Source organism: Haliotis cracherodii, unplaced genomic scaffold (assembly GCF_022045235.1).
Source record: "Haliotis cracherodii isolate W230 unplaced genomic scaffold, xgHalCrac1.p SCAF_3, whole genome shotgun sequence".
NCBI lineage: Eukaryota > Metazoa > Mollusca > Gastropoda > Lepetellida > Haliotidae > Haliotis > Haliotis cracherodii.
In genome coordinates, this window is record NW_027266286.1 from 30,013,504 (window position 1) to 30,030,287 (window position 16,784).

At 40.2% G+C, this 16,784-nt stretch overlaps 2 pseudogenes; both read left to right on the top strand.

The window, feature by feature from the left end:
- The first annotated feature begins 10,764 nt into the window (after positions 1-10,764).
- On the top strand, positions 10,765-11,664 carry LOC139475347 (paternally-expressed gene 3 protein-like; annotated as a pseudogene).
- An 851-nt stretch (positions 11,665-12,515) lies between these two features.
- On the top strand, positions 12,516-13,661 carry LOC139475348 (paternally-expressed gene 3 protein-like; annotated as a pseudogene).
- Positions 13,662-16,784: the final 3,123 nt, after the last annotated feature.

Genomic DNA, 16,784 nt, shown 5'->3' on the forward strand with positions numbered 1-16,784 from the left:
GTGTGTGTGTGTGTGTGTGCATTCGTGCATGCGTTGTGATACGAGGGTTGGCGAACATGTTGTCAGATGATTGTGTGAGTAAGTTAAGTGGTTGAGGATGTGGCGGGTATGAGTATTCGTACATGCAGACTTGGGGTTGGGGGACTGGGTGTGCCCACGGTTATACAAGTCCGTGGTGTGCCTGTACTGAGGTCTTTTGTTTCACTCACTTATAGTGTTTTCTTTCACTCAAATACTGTTTTACGCATTTTAATGACTGAAACTGTAGTGACTCAAAGGTCATACTGGCCGGGCATTCAACATATCTACCCCAACTACATACGTAGCCATTTTTATGGTGTACAATTCTTCTTCTACCTCTCTCTCTCTCACACACACACACACACACACACACACACACACACACACACACACACACACACACACACACACACACACACACACACACACACACACACACGCATTAATTGTTTTATTAAATGTATCTTCGAGAGTCAGTAAGAAACTAGAAATAACTGCCTTTGTTCTGTAAACCTCACCAAGTTTCAGCTTTCGCCTCTTCCTTTGTGGACTGAGGTTTCACATTTGTAAAATGATCTCTCTTATCTGTCTGTACCATCAACTTAACTGCCCTCACCCCCTGCAGTTTTCCCGTCCCATATTCCCAAGCAGGTGACCTACAAGGAGGAATACCGCCCTCCCTCAGTCCAGTGATACTGTGCCTAGCACAATATGTTGGGGATACGTGGGCAAACATTTTGTAACAATTTGGCAAACTTTGATATGTAAACAGCAAATATTATTCAGTTTTATTTCAACAAAAACGGAAAAAATCGGATCCTACTTATTTTGTGGATACCATAACAATAAATAAAGCCAATAGATCGTTTGAGCTGGCATGAATATAAAAAATAATTAGCAAGTCGATAGTCATAATTCCCTCTGTTGGTCCCACGTGAAATGTTCTTCACGAATAGAATAGATGGCTGATAGACGTTCGACCGAATAATATCCTTTGCTAACTTCAACTGTTCATCTAATTTCCATGAATGTATGTTACATAGTTCATATGTTCATGGGCTTCTACACTGAATGTATAATGTGGAGGACTACTTCGCTTGAGGATAAGTAACATAAATAATGATGATAATTATGATAGTATTGCCATTATTATTCCTTCAGATTATTTAAAAAAAGTTATTATGTTTTCATAGAGAGAAAGAGGTATGGAGATTGTGAGATTATTTTTAGCATCGGAATTGTTAACATAATTCTTAAAGATATTATGTTTTGTTTGTTTGTTGTTAAATGCTGCACTCAGCAACGTAAGGATATTAAAACATTGCATTTAGGTTCAGTTGTATTTTTATATTTGTATCATTTTGCAAATGTTACAGAGACCTGATAAGGGATATATAATAATGTATAGTCGCTATTCTTAAAGTAAGAATATGTTAGATTTATCAACCAGAAATATTGCACACAAGAGGATAATCATATTTCATGACACTATTCAACGTCGAAGTCAACGATATTTGTGTATGTTATTGCTACATGACACGGATACGTCATGATAAAGCAATTAGAAATTGGCATTTGATGATATAAGATAGCTACATGTACGTGATAAATCACAAAGAACAAAGAAGGAAGCGATATTTATTTCACGATAAAAATTGTTCTATCATGACGTCATTTATTGAGATTCGAACATGCACTCGCAACTTGAAAAGTAAAATTTGTAAATTTGACCTTATTTTTGAGAGGTATGTGTCTAGTGAGTTGTTCCCAATAAATGTTGCTGGAGAATCCGAAAGTGAGAGTGATATGACAATCGGTATTGGGAGAAAAGGTACAGATGATTGACGAGAAAATTGTGAGAATATGCGGGACCAAACTCAAATCCTAAAATGGATTTATCTAGCATGGCCGCTGTCGGATTCTATTCAAGGAATCATCATTATTTAAGTACGGGTAAATATTGTAAAGCGTGTATTTTTTCCTAATTTAACACCCTAAAAGAGGCTGTACGTAATGTTGATATCTCATTTAGAAATAAACGAGTCTCGGTCGTTGTTTATCGTACAATAAACAACTCCCACTCGTCGTTTGTTTCTTAATTACATGACCATATACACTAACTTTATATCTTTTCATGTTTATCGGTCAACAAAAGCGACATAAGCATTTCCATTATCATGAGAAACCCTTGCCAAAAGTAGCGCCAACTGCACCATTGCGACAACATCAGGAGCATGTTTCATGATTCACCATAATAAATGATGACATTGGATGCTCGCAAAAACGCGAGCTCATTCCGATCCACTAGTGGCACCCGCCACAAACACATCCAAAGGCAAGCCAATTGTTCACCCGAAAAGGCAGAGAATTGCATCTGACATCATTTTTGTCATTGATACGTCAAACCTGGAAATGCCGTCTACACGTCCAACACAAAGCCCAAGCCAGGACCCAAATCCTTCAAACCGGGCCAAAGTTTAATTAATTACATACATTTCCCCCTAACCTTAAATAGTCTCTACTAGTTCTGAAGTAAATCGTATTTACCCGTATGAATCGTCTTATGTTATTTATTGCCGATAAACAGAATATGCACACTTTCTGAAAGTACTGTGTGATAAGTCACGCACCAAACCTATACTCTCGATATACATGCTGCTCTTACTTAAAAAAGAATAACAAGGGTTAACAGGATACGTATATTAAAGTACCATGCTTTCCTGGTGTGCTCTCATTCTAATTTGAAATAATGGCATAAATAGTTACCACTCATCTTTCAATATTTTTCAAGGTTGGGTTAATCACAAACATATTTGAATATGTACAACATCTATACTTACTTATCTTTATACTTAAAGGCATCAGGTTTGTCTGTCATAAGACCCCGAAACAAATATGTCCAACACAGCCCAATATTTGGCTCTTGGCTCCTTGTTCTTATATTTTATAAGTATTGTTTAAACAACTGTTTTTTCTGTAAAATATGTTCATTTCAGAAATTAGATGTTATTCTAGCATCAGGTTTGTGGTACGTTTACTGCATCAGCATTACATTAAAACGATATTACATTATATAAATTCATACAGAGGAAATGCTTAACATTTATCTTTTAGGGAAGAGTGCGGGACGACTTGCTTTATACATATAAATGTGGACATATATGTATGGACATTTGGATGATACAGATATACCTCCTTAAAGATAGTACAGTGTTCGTAGATGACTGTAGACAATGGAATAATTATGTGAGTAATCGGGTTAATACCACGTTCAGCAATATTTAGCCATATTGCGATATTGGTTTCCAACATACAAGACGGACCATGAAATTATGACTTGAATTTGGACCTGGCTTTCTGGTGTGATGTAACACCCCAGAATCTCCGGTAGAAAAAGGGCTCAAAGCACGAATTAAGATCACGAGATGATACTGATGTATGCATCTGGACACATATTTGCGTAAGATTACTACCTTAATTCATCAGTATATATGTATTTTGCAAAAAAGGATATTATAGGATCGACGCTGACGCGCATATAACCTATTCACCAGTGCTGTAATATTTCATTTCTTCTGACACATATCGACACGAGAAATTATATTTAAATTTAAAAGGAGCCCAAGTGGGATAGAAATTTGAGTCTAAACCTTTTGAACAAGGCTTGTTTCATTTTGGGCTATATCATTGCCGCAAGGCCTGGGCGGAAGGGAACACCTGTTTGCACCCATCAGATACCAATCACAACTTCTCTCTCCAAACGAAAACAAAATACGAAAAATGTCGGAAGTGTATCCTTCTAATTTTCTATTTAGATACATGTTTTAACTTTAAAGTAATTATATGTATCTCATGTATTATTGGTATCTGTGATGCTGGTACCGTTTTGTTGCCATTGTGTAGCTTTTGTGGAGTTATTATGAATATCAAATACATGCCTTGAAATATGGACTTCCATGACGAAAGAATACAGAGTATACATAACTCGCAATTCTATATATTCAGCAAACAGCCCAAAACCGAAACTCCACAACATATCTGATTACACTGATTAAGGCTGTCCCAGTTCTCCATGCGATACTGACGCCTGTTCGTCTCCCAGACCATACAGAATAAATTTAAAAGGAATCCAGCTCAAGTCTAGAACGATTTGGCAAGCCTAGATTGCCTTAATTCTATCCATGAAAGTAAGCATTAATAAAAAAATATTGTTCTTGTCTGCTACAGATTATATTTTGTAGATACTTATTTTAACTAGGAAAATTGTACTGACACCGGCGCTGTCCCTATTGAAGCTATCCATAAGAATTTCGAATTGCCGTCCATTGTTCGATGTCAATACATCGATGACAAGTGAGGATATCATAAAGTAATCGTTGATGCCGCGCTACACTTTGATAAAAATTATAATCAAGTTGACTGGTGTGTACATTACTACAGTGAACATGTACATGATCATGCCCTAATAATCAAATGCCGTAATGTCAAATACTAATTTATTATTGTGTGATGAATTTAACTGGATCAGTGGTAACATGTGATATTAATATTCCATCAATTTCTTTCCTGGTTGGTCCATCCATGTCTACAAAATGAAAATAATACAATTAAAATGGAGCATAGAACAATCCTTAATTTCAGGCTAGAGCTGTGGAAATCTAGACTTTCCCAATCATTATAGACTTGAGTTGGACTCATGTTTTACATTATTCTCTTGGGTCAACGTCACAGCTCATACCATACACTAACAAGACCAGCTTGCCCCCCGCCGGAGCTCCCGGATTTTGGTTATATCATCTAACATGGCCAACTCTGCTCTTAAGTAAACAAGAACCTAATCAGCGAGGGGTCCTTTATCATCCCTATGTGGCTGCTTATGAAAATCTGATATCTTTTCCCAAAGACCTGGTTAATAATATATTTTCTGCTGAATATTCGAAACAAATAGAGTGAGTTGGTACTACATGTACATATGTATACGGTTCTATTTTAAATGACTGCAGCGCTCCATTATGAAAACAATTTGTTTTAACGCCGCTCTCAGCAGTATTCCAGTGATATATGACGGCGGTCTGTTGTATATGAAATATATGCAAATTGAATCTTGAATCTTGAAAGTTGTAACATTTCCGCAAATATGTATCACATGCAGTATACAGTATATCAACTGCAATATACTGTATACATCAGTATACAGTGTGTCGCGAGCTCTGCGCTGGGCTGGAGCACACATTTCCTACACCTCTCCCTTCGGCAAACACCTCATGAGGGTTGCAACGAGGTCACAGGTCAGGCGTGCACTCGTCAGTTGTCTAATACGGTCAAGAGTAAGATCTTCCGGAAGACCACTGCACTGGAGGTATGTGGATTATTGAGGAGGTACTACGTGTTTGGAACTGGGAGTTGAACACTAAGCACTTTTAGAGAAGAGCTCATAATAAAACGTTATGGACTCGCGGACGGACTTGTGTTTTCATTTCAAGACGTACATTTATCAGGTTGAACTTCCTAACTGTAACAATAACTGAACTTTACGCCTTTTATACACATTTGTGATGGGGCGACAATGCGACAACGAGACATATTTAGACCTTGAAAATGTCGCGTTACGGCATCGTCGCCCTTTTGTAAAATAAAGAAAAGGATTATCAAAGAGCGACAATGCGAACACGCGACAATGCGACAAATGGCCAATTGTCGCGCTTTTGTTAATTTTGACAGGTTTTGCTTGTTGTTGTAAAGGCGTCAATGCGACAATGCGACAACGAGACAATGTCCCTTCCATAGTAATCCGTGCAAATAAAACTGAGTAATGAAATAGAAGTCTGACATGCCAGTTAAAAGATAGAGTGTTGCAGCTTCTGATTTCATAGATCTTCAAGAAGGGGTTATCAATAATGGGATGGGTGATGAGTTCAACTGCATACTCTGTGATTAACAATAATGCTCCAAGTCAATACATTTTGTCAAATGTATGACATGTATTACGTGAATGAACATATTGTTTATACTCGTCCATGTTTTTGACGGACAAAATAATTTACATGCTCGGTAAAACTCGGCATCATTGTGTGTTTCCGTGCTTTGTTCAGGTGAACAATTGACTTGTCCTTGCATGTGTTTGTGACGGGTGCCACTTGTGTGGCAGGATACGCTCACCTTTTCCCGAACACCCATTGGATGACCTGAACCACTTCGGGTTTTTATCCCACAGCAGTCTGATACACCATGATATAACTGAAATACTGAAATACTGTACAGTTGAAAATGATGTTTAATGCGATTACCGTAGTGTGTTACTGCAACTGTTCATATTTTGTGCAGTGATGTTATGTAATATGTAAAAGAAAGCATATTCAATTATCCAATTGATTTGAATAGAATATACTTGCGTCAGTGTATTTTATTAACGCCCCAAATCGTAATTTAAACACATAAAATAACAGATCACGCATGGGGCCTTGACTTACTACTAGATTTAATGGGCCACCCCGGAATAAAATAGTTCCCCCCAAAGCGAGGAACATATGTTTTAGTATGTTTACAAGAAATATATTCCAAACAATATCCTCATAAGATGAGAAGATCTTTAACAGAATTACCTCAGTAAGTCAATTACAATGACAGCGTCGTAATACATTTACATCAAGTACAATACGTCAAAATGGCCGACACGATAAACGTGACGGGAGATATTTTCGAAGTTGTTAATTAACCTGTGGCTATTTTAAGCCTTTGGCATCACTGATCAATTGGCCGATCATTGAAAGGTGATTGTGAAGATGTGTCAAATAGATACTAAGGTAAATTCATAGATTTCTGTAAATTGTCACTGCGACAGTTTGGATTTTTTTTCGTGTTTTTTTTCTCTCTGGGATGGGTTGTAGCGAGGGTATCCTTAAATGGGCTTGCAACCACGCTTCTGTATGAATTCGTACCAGGGAATTCCAAGGGTTTTCCCCAGGAATGTGGAAGTAGTCAGTGTTTACGGCTTTTCAGGAATACAGTCACGTGAAGAACGTCATGTGACCGACCTCGCGTCCAAGTCGTATATCTTGTAAACTTCACATTAAAAAATTAGTTATTGTTATAACCAAATGAAACACAACCCATTATCCGATAGGGGTAACTGTACATAGCCGTTACCACAATAGACTTAGTAACATTGTTTGGTTTGAATTCTTGGCGCGTGTCTGAATTCCATTAACATGTAACATATCCTAAAACTAGCTTATCAGCAAATCTCGCTGCACTGCGCGCGAGAGATACTAGAGCAAGGCATGCCAGAAATACGAAACCTAAAGCTTCCGAAAGGAAGCCTTGGACATCACGTGCGTCGGGGGACCAGCGCCATCTGATTGGCCGTTAACAGTTGTACAAGGCGGAGCAAAAAGCATCGTTTTTCCGTCCATTTTACGCTTGAAAAACTCGACCCTTTTCTGGACACTTTCTAGACGCTGACCAATTAATCAATTTTAATGAATTTTTAGTCGTTTTTCCGTCCAATGACCATATACGGAAAAAAACGACGTTTTCGTGTTTGCAGTGTGAAGCATGTCTAGTGATGCCTGCATCTCCATCATGGCTGTGGGCAGGCATGTTTTCATTGAATAAAAGATAAAAGGAGTAGCAGGACCATGTAATACAGGGTATGGTCAAACGTACGTATAGAAGAAGAACGTATTGGTGAAACAGTTAGTTCCTCGCAACATAACCCAGGTTGGATTCTGTTTTACTCTGGGTCTGCATGAAAGAACACACGAATAATTATGCTTTGCTCTAGCATTACGTAAAAAACGCACATACACTCTGCTTTACTTAATTTTTATTCAAAGGATAAAACACGCTCCCGGATGTGTTTGATGGACATGGACATGGCGAAGAGGCACAAACTGACGACCAAGAGCCGAAGGCCCAAAGGTTTGTCCCGACCCTGAGTGTTTGTATTTTCACCCAAACCCGAGGGATCAGTGTTTTATGTGTCCTATATATCGAAAAATCTGAATCAACATTGCTTACAATTTTATGTTTTGACTACATTTGTAGCCTTAGGAAACGGGCTTACAATACCCTTTGCTGGCTTACGCTCGTACATGTACTTGAAAAAGAGGTTCTTGGTGTATAAGCGCCACTGTAGCCAAGTGGTCCACTCACTACAAATATAAGAACGAAGGTTTTCAAGTTCGATCCCACTGAAAAAAAGGATCTATTTATCGTTGATTTTACATCATTTCCCGCATTCCGTTTGTTAAGGACCGACCATTTGATATTCTGGGGTGTTGGGGTGTTGTACCGAGATTAGATAATTTTTCAGCTGCAGTTACAAAACCAGCTATTTGTTGCATCAATGTATTTTTTGTGGCAGGCTATTTCTTTCTTTTTTTAACAGTTTAAAATACAATTATATTTTATTAGGACTTTTCGGAGACAATTTTTTAATATATGCTAACCACCACTAGAGTATCCAATGGTCGGTCCCTCAGCACTGTAATGTGCGTTATGTAGATTGTGTTCTTATGAAAAGTGAATTGTGCTTCACACGAAGTTTACATGAAGGAACGTGGCGGTGGAGAGCCTAGTGGTTAAAGCGTTTGCTCAGCACGTCGAAGGCCTTGGTTCGATTCCCCGCATGGGTACACTGTGTGAAGCCTGTAACCCGCCGTGATATTGCTGGAATATTGCAAAAAGCGGCGTATTACCCAACTCACTCACCCATGAAGGAACACAACATTCACTCTGCTTCACTCAATGTTTACATAAAGGAACACAACATTTACTCTGCTTCACTCAATGTTTACATTAAGGAACACAACATTCACTCTGATTCACTCAATGTTTGCATTAAGCAACACAACATTCACTCTGGTTCACTCTATGTTTACATTAAGGAACACAACATTCACTCTGATTCACTCAATGTTTACATAAAGGAACACAACATTTACTCTGCTTCACTCAATGTTTGCATTAAGCAACACAACATTTACTCTGCTTCACTCAATGTTTGCATTAAGCAACACAACGTTCACTCTTTTCAACAATTCCATGATTCAGTCACCTTTACTCGTGCTCCACATTGAGGAATGCTTTTGCACTCTTGTCTTCTAGACGTTCTTGCGAAGCTACGTTGATTGACTTCGTATACATTGTGCTTAATGACCGCCTCCGTGGTCTAGAGGTAGAGCATCCGCCCGGAGAGCGGACTTTCCGGGGTTCGTTCCCCGGCCGCGTCATACCTCGAGACGTTAAAAGATGGTACTTGTTGTTACCCTGTCGGCATTAAGGGGTTAAAACAAGGACTGATCGGCTCGAAGTCAGTATACTGTGTCTGAGTAGGGTATTTTCAGTTTAAACTGCGGCATGGTATATCAGTGTGCTAGCAGTATAAATCGGCATCAGTCCGGACTAGTACAAGCACACACGCGCACGTGCATGCACATTGCTATACAATTGCAATAACCTTGGACGCGACGTAAAACCCAATTTCACCTCACCTCACATTGTGCTAAATTAAGGTGCCGTGTTTACTCTCTTATTGAAGACTGCATATTCAGTATTTACTATTTGTTATTGGTTACGGTATTCACGAGTGCTGTTTTAGTATTATTCGTAACAATATTTTTAGTGGCAAACGTATCTACAGATTCAAATGATGACAGAACTACTCCACCTGTACACCAACATAAGAGCTGCCCTTGTCAGTGATATCGCCAGGGGGCGCCACATCGGCTGGTGGCAAGCTTTCAAGTATGCCAAGCCTGTGTTTTTGTTCAGGCCTTGACAATCCATGCAACGGCGCAAAACTCCGCTTTCTGCAGGTTGCAGAAAACACTTTGTGTGTACATGTGTCAGGCACATTGTATTTCTTTCTGTTTTGAATATTGTTGTTGTTGTTGTTGTTGTTATTGTTGTTGTTAATGATTTTAAAATCTAAGACCAAGATTAACTATAAGTTGATAAATAAATTATTCCTTGTGTAAGAAACGTATATGTGAAGCATCTACCTTACCATAAATCATTGTGTATGGGCCCCCCTGTTACTATTATTTCCCTATTTATATATATCAAATGTTAATTTAATGATATAAACATATGAACAATAAATAACATGAATAGGTGACATCTGAAAATAGAAATGGTGATATCAATTGACATTTCCTTGACATATTTGAAAAAAAAACCGTGTTTTCAGAATAAAACTAATTAATAGTATCAACCAAATATTTTAAGCTATCCGAAAATCGAATTTAGAATATCGTAATTGATATCATAGGGATTTTACGACAGCAATACATTTAATTATTATATAGCTCTCAATTACCAATAACTGCTCCCTCGTCAATGTAAACAAAACTTACTGACACATCGACTTACACTTCCAACACTGACTACACTTCCAACACTTCCAACACTGACTACACTTCCAACACTTCCAACACTGACTACACTTCCAACGCTTCAAACACTTCCAACACTGACTACACGTCCAACACTTCCAACACTGACTACACTTCCAACACCGACTAAACTTCCAACGCTTCCAACACTTCCAACACTGACTACACGTCCAACACTTCCAACACTGACTACACGTCCAACACGTCCAACACTTCCAACACTGACTACACTTCCAACACGTCCAACACTTCCAACACTGACTACACTTCCAACACTTCCAACACTTCCAACACCGACTACACTTCCAACACCTCGAACACTGACTACACTTCCAACACCTCCAACACTGACTACACTTCCAACACCTCGAACACTGACAACACTTCCAACACTGACTACACTTCCAACACCTCGAACACTGATTACACTTCCAACACTTCCAACACTGACTACACGTCCAACACTTCCAACACTGACTACACTTCCAATACTTCCAACACTGACTACACTTCCAACACCTCGAACACTGACTACACTTCCAACACTGACTACACTTCCAACACTTCCAACACTGACTACACTTCCAACCCCTCGAACACTGACTACACTTCCAACACTTCAAACACTTCAAACACTTCAAACACTGACTACACTTCCAACACTGATTACACTTCCAAAACCTCGAACACTGACTAAACTTCCAACACCTCGAACACTGTCTACACTTCCAACACTTCCAACACTTCCAACACATCCAACACATCCAACACTTCCAACACTGACTACACTTCCAACACCTCGAACACTGACTACACTTCCAACACCTCGAACACTGACTACACTTCTAACACTTCCAACACTGACTAAACTTCCAACACTGACTACACGTCCAACACTTCCAAAACTGATTACACTTCCAACACCTTGAACACTGACTACACTTCCAACACTTCCAACACTGACTACACTTCCAACACCTCGAACACTGACTACACTTCCAACACCTCGAACACTGACTACACTTTCAACACTTTCAACACTGATTAGACTTCCAACGCTTCCAACACTGACTACACTTCCAACACTGACTACACTTCCAACACTTCCAACACTGACTACACTTCCAACCCCTCGAACACTGACTACACTTCCAACACCTCGAACACTGACTACACTTCCAACACTTTCAACACTGACTACACTTCCATCACTGATTACACTTCCAAAACCTCGAACACTGACTAAACTTCCAACACCTCGAACACTGTCTACACTTCCAACACATCCAACACTTCCAACACTGACTACACTTCCAACACCTCGAACACTGACTACACTTCCAACACCTCGAACACTGACTACACTTCTAACACTTCCAACATTGACTAAACTTCCAACACTGACTACACTTCCAACACCTTGAACACTGACGACACTTCCAACACTTCCAACACTTCCCAACACCTTGAACACTGACTACACTTCCAACACTTACAACACTTCCAACACTTCCAACACTGACTACACTTCCAACACTGACTACACTTCCAACACTGACTACACTTCCAACCCCTCGAACACTGACTACACTTCCAACACCTCGAACACTGACTACACTTCCAACACTTTCAACACTGATTAGACTTCCAACGCTTCCAACACTGACTACACTTCCAACACTGACTACACTTCCAACACTTCCAACACTGACTACACTTCCAACACCTCGAACACTGACTACACTTCCAACACCTCGAACACTGACTACACTTCCAACACTTTCAACACTGATTAGACTTCCAACGCTTCCAACGCTTCCAACACTGACTACACTTCCAACACCTCGAACACTGACTACACTTCCAACACTTCCAACACTTCCAACACGTACTACACTTCCAACACTTTCAACACTGACTACACTTCCAACACTGACTACACTTCCAACACTTTCAACACTGACTACACTTCCAACACTTCCAACGCTGACAACATTTACACTCACTTCTTACACTGACTACACTTTCAACACTTTCAACACTGACTACATTTCCAACACTGACTACACTGACAACAATGACTACACTTCCAACAATGACTACACTTCCGGCACTGAATACACTTTCAACACTTTCAACACTTCCAACACTTCCAACACTTCCAACACTGACTACACTTCCAACACTTCCAACACTGACTACACTTCCAACACTTCCAACACTTCCAACACTGACTACACTTCCAACACTGACTACACTTCCAACACTGACTACACTTCCAACACTTCCAACACTGACTACACTTCCAACCCCTCGAACACTGACTACACTTCCAACACCTCGAACACTGACTACACTTCCAACACTTCCAACACTGACTACACTTCCAACACTGACTACACTTCCAACACTTCCAACACTGACTACACTTCCAACCCCTCGAACACTGACTACACTTCCAACACCTCGAACACTGACTACACTTCCAACACTTTCAACACTGACTACACTTCCAACACTGATTACACTTCCAAAACCTCGAACACTGACTAAACTTCCAACACCTCGAACACTGTCTACACTTCCAACACATCCAACACTTCCAACACTGACTACACTTCCAACACCTCGAACACTGACTACACTTCCAACACCTCGAACACTGACTACACTTCTAACACTTCCAACACTGACTAAACTTCCAACACTGACTACACGTCCAACACTTCCAACACTGATTACACTTCCAACACCTTGAACACTGACGACACTTCCAACACTTCCAACACTTCCAACACTGACTACACTTCCAACACTGACTACACTTCCAACACTTCCAACACTGACTACACTTCCAACCCCTCGAACACTGACTACACTTCCAACACCTCGAACACTGACTACACTTCCAACACTTTCAACACTGATTAGACTTCCAACGCTTCCAACACTGACTACACTTCCAACACTGACTACACTTCCAACACTTCCAACACTGACTACACTTCCAACCCCTCGAACACTGACTACACTTCCAACACCTCGAACACTGACTACACTTCCAACACTTTCAACACTGATTAGACTTCCAACGCTTCCAACGCTTCCAACACTGACTACACTTCCAACACCTCGAACACTGACTACACTTCCAACACTTCCAACACTTCCAACACGTACTACACTTCCAACACTTTCAACACTTCCAACGCTGACAACATTTACACTCACTTCTTACACTGACTACACTTTCAACACTTTCAACACTGACTACACTTCCAACACTGACTACACTGACAACAATGACTACACTTCCAACAATGACTACACTTCCGGCACTGAATACACTTCCATCACTGAATACACTTCTAACACTTCCAACACTTCCAACACTTCCAACACTGACTACACTTTCAACACTTCCAACACTTCAACACTACACTGATAACACTTTTTACACTCACAACACTTCTTACACTCACATTACTCCTTACACTGAAATCAATCCTTACACTCACAACACTCCTTACTTTCACAACACTCCTTACACTCACAACACTCCTTACACTCACAACACTCCTTACACTCACAACACTCCTTACACTCACATCACTCCTTACACTCACATCCCTCCTTACACTCACATCACTCCTTACACTCACAACACTTCTTACACTCACATCCCTCCTTACACTCACAACACTTCTTACACTCACAACACTCCTTACACTCACAACACTCCTTGCACTCACATCACTCCTTACACTCACATCCCTCCTTACACTCACAACACTTCTTACACTCACAACACTTCTAACACTCACAACACTTCTTACTTTCACAACACTCTTTACACTCACAACACTTCTTACACTCAAAATCCTCCTTACACTCACATCCCTCCTTACACTCACATCACTCCTTACGCTCACAACACTTCTTACACTCACATCCCTCCTTACGCTCACAACACTTCTTACACTCACAACACTTTTTTACACTCACAACACTCCTTACACTCACAACACTCCTTACACTCACAACACTCCTTACACTCACAACACTTCTTACTTTCACAACACTCTTTACACTCACAACACTTCTTACACTCACAATCCTCCTTACACTCACATCCCTCCTTACACTCACATCACTCCTTACACTCACAACACCCTTTACACTCACAACACTCCTTACTTTCACAACACTCCTTACACTCACATCCCTCCTTACACTCACAACACTTCTTACACTCACATCACTCCTTACACTCACAACACTCCTTACTTTCACAACACTCCTTACACTCACAACACTCCTTACACTCACAACACTCCTTACACTCACATCACTCCTTACACTCACATCACTCCTTACACTCACAACACTTCTTACACTCACAACACTCCTAACACTCACATCCCTCCTTACACTCACATCACTCCTAACACTCACATCCCTCCTTACACTCACAACACTCCTAACACTCACATCCCTTCTTACACTCACAACACTCCTAACACTCACATCCCTCCTTACACTCACATCACTCCTAACACTCACATCCCTCCTTACACTCACATCACTCCTTACACTCACATCCCTTCTTACACTCACAACACTCCTAACACTCACATCCCTCCTTACACTCACATCACTCCTTACATTCACGACACTTTTTACACTCACAACACTTCTTACACTCACAACACTTCTTACACTCACATCCCTCCTTACACTCACATCCCTCCTTACACTCACAACACTTCTTACACTCACAACACTTCTTGCACTTACAACACTTTTTACACTCACAACACTTCTTACACTCACATCCCTCCTTACACTCACATCCCTCCTTACACTCACAACACTTCTTACACTCACAACACTTCTTGCACTTACAACACTTCTTACACTCACATCCCTCCTTACACTCACATCACTCCTTACACTCACATCCCTCCTTACACTCACAACACTTCTTACACTCACAACACTTCTTGCACTTACAACACTTCTTACACTCACATCACTCCTTACACTCACATCCCTCCTTACACTCACAACACTTCTTACACTCACAACACTTCTAACACGAAGTAATAAACTATCGGCCACACATTACATGTAGCTGTAAGAGTATGGTTTTACGCCGCTTGTTACAATACTTCGGCAATATCACGGCATGGGAAACGAACCATGGTTTCGCGAGAAGAACCATGTTTGGGATATCACCCTAGCCTGAGGGGCAAACGCTCTACCCACTTGGCTGCATCTTCCACTTGGAATCCCTCTAAAGAAAGACTACCTCTGTCTACGGCCTCACACGGGTGACCATATCCACATCAATTCATTGTCCTACAACGCACATTTAACATCAAGGTGAGCAATGGGTATGTTTATAAATATAGGAAATGAGATCCTACCAGGTCAAGTTAATCATCCATTGCTAGGTCGTGAAGGTCGCCTGGGATGGAGAATAACACTGTGAGAGAGCGACATCGCATAGCCTCTGTGAAGGGAATTAATGAATTGGGAAAATGACGGCGAACTGATATCCGGTGATTATGTTGTTCCCATGCGACGTCCCATGTATATACATGTACATCATTGGCGCATTCACAGTGTACATTTCACAATGCAAAATTGTGTTGATAAGTAATGCCTATCAAAAACTTCAAAATTGTTTCTCAATGTTGTTTCTTGTATGTTGTTGAACGCCGCACTCAGCTATATGGGTTCGTTGACTTGGTTGCTGCATGGCATCGTATCCCAATTGCGTGGATCGATGCTCATGTCAATCATTGGATTGTCTGATCGATTATTTACAGACCGTCGTCATATAGCTGGAATATTGCTGAGTGCGGCGTTAAACAACAAACAAGCAAATAAACAAACTACCACGTTCAGTAAATATAAAATGCCTTCGATAGAGGATAACCAGACTCCGAAGAAACAGATTCCGCCATATCTTAACTGTAACCAGAGACCATGAAATAAATAGAGACCACAAAATAATTTATTATGTTATGCTCCTTGCTGTAACGTCATTTCGTTCTACGGTTCGGTGCAAATGTATCAACTAGTAGTGTTCTGGAGAATTGTTTGTGTTTTTCTGATCATGAACATTCGCGCGAACGCTCTTGCTTCACGAATACTTAACTTCGATGAAATCGTCAAATACATGGTTAGATTCATTCAGAACCATGCTTGATGAGAGGTATTTCGACAGTTCTTGTCATAACATTCATCCTGATTATCAACAGGTCGTATATTCGACAGTTCCTCGTGATAGTCGGAATATGACTTCTGGTATTGTAGTGAATGATTGTAGGTTTAGTGATTTTGTTTGCAATTGTTCAA